The sequence below is a fragment of the Arachis hypogaea genome, chromosome 15, assembly GCF_003086295.3.
Source record: "Arachis hypogaea cultivar Tifrunner chromosome 15, arahy.Tifrunner.gnm2.J5K5, whole genome shotgun sequence".
Classification (NCBI taxonomy): domain Eukaryota; kingdom Viridiplantae; phylum Streptophyta; class Magnoliopsida; order Fabales; family Fabaceae; genus Arachis; species Arachis hypogaea.
In genome coordinates, this window is record NC_092050.1 from 134,490,282 (window position 1) to 134,491,589 (window position 1,308).

At 40.0% G+C, this 1,308-nt stretch overlaps 1 non-coding gene across 1 annotated transcript; it reads right to left on the reverse strand.

The window, feature by feature from the left end:
* Positions 1-680: 680 nt before the first annotated feature.
* LOC112753504 (small nucleolar RNA R71) lies at positions 681-788 on the reverse strand. The gene has a single exon (XR_003177890.1). It is a non-coding gene; the product is annotated as a small nucleolar RNA R71 (small nucleolar RNA).
* Between the last annotated feature and the right edge of the window lie 520 nt (positions 789-1,308).

The following is a 1,308-nucleotide window of genomic DNA, read 5'->3' on the forward strand; positions in this document are numbered from 1 at the left end:
TCTCTCTCTCTATTTGAATTCTTCTTCTCTCTTCCTCTTTCCTCATTTTTCTATTCTTCATACCTCACAAAGAAATCTCTATACTATGACATAGAGAATTCTTTTTCTTTTCTTCTTGTTTTGTTTTTTGTTTATGAGCAGGAACAGAGATAAAGAAGCTCTTCTTGATCTTGATACTGAACCTGAAAGGACTCTAAGGAGAAAGCTAAAAGAAGCTAAAGCACCAAACTCCGGAGGAGACCTTACAGAAATTTTTGAAAAAGAAGCAGAAAAATCAGACATGGCAGACAATGATAATAAAGGTAGAGATACAAGGAAGGTTCTTGGTGACTTTACTGCACCAACTTCTAATTTCTATGGAAGAAGTATCTTTATACCTGCCATTGGAGCAAACAACTTTGAGCTTAAGCCTCAGTACTTCTCTAATGCAACAGAATTGCAAGTTCCATGGACTTCCATTGGAAGATCCACATCAATTCCTCTCGGAATTCTTGCAAATCTGTGATACTGTTAAGACTAATGGGGTAGATCCCGAGGTCTACAGGCTTATGCTTTTTCCTTTTGCTGTTAGAGACAAAGCTAGGATATGGTTGGATTCTCAACCTAGAGAAAGCCTAGACTCTTGGAAAAAGTTGGTCAATGCTTTCTTGGCCGAGTTCTTTCCACCTCAAAAGATGAGCAAGCTTAGAGTGGAAGTTCAAACCTTCAAACAAAAGGAAGGTGAATCCCTCTATGAAGCCTGGGAAAGATACAAGCAACTGATCAGAAGATGTCCTTCTGATATGCTCTCAGAATGGAGAATTATAGGTGTTTTCTATGATGGTCTGTCTGAGATGTCCAAGATGTCATTGGACCACTCTACTGGTGGATCTCTTCATCTGAAGAAAACACCTGCAGAAGCACAGGAACTCATTGAAATGGTTGCAAACAACCAATTTATGTACACTTTGGAGAGGAACCCTGTGAACAATGGGATGATCCAGAAGAAAGGAGTCCTAGAGGTTGACACTCTGAATGCCATATTGGCTCAGAACAAGATCTTAACTCAATAAGTCAACATGATTTTAATGCATTTGACTGGGATGCAAGCTGCATCTGGTAGCACCCAAGAAGCCTCCTATGAAGGAGATGCTTATGATCCAGAGCATCCTGCATTGGAAGAGGTGAATTATATGGGAGAACCCTATGGAAACACCTACATCCCTTCATGGAGAAACCATCCTAATTTCTCATGGAAGGATCAACAGAAGCCTCAACAAGGTTTCAACAATAATCAAGGTGGAAGAAACCGGTTTAGCAATAGCAAAC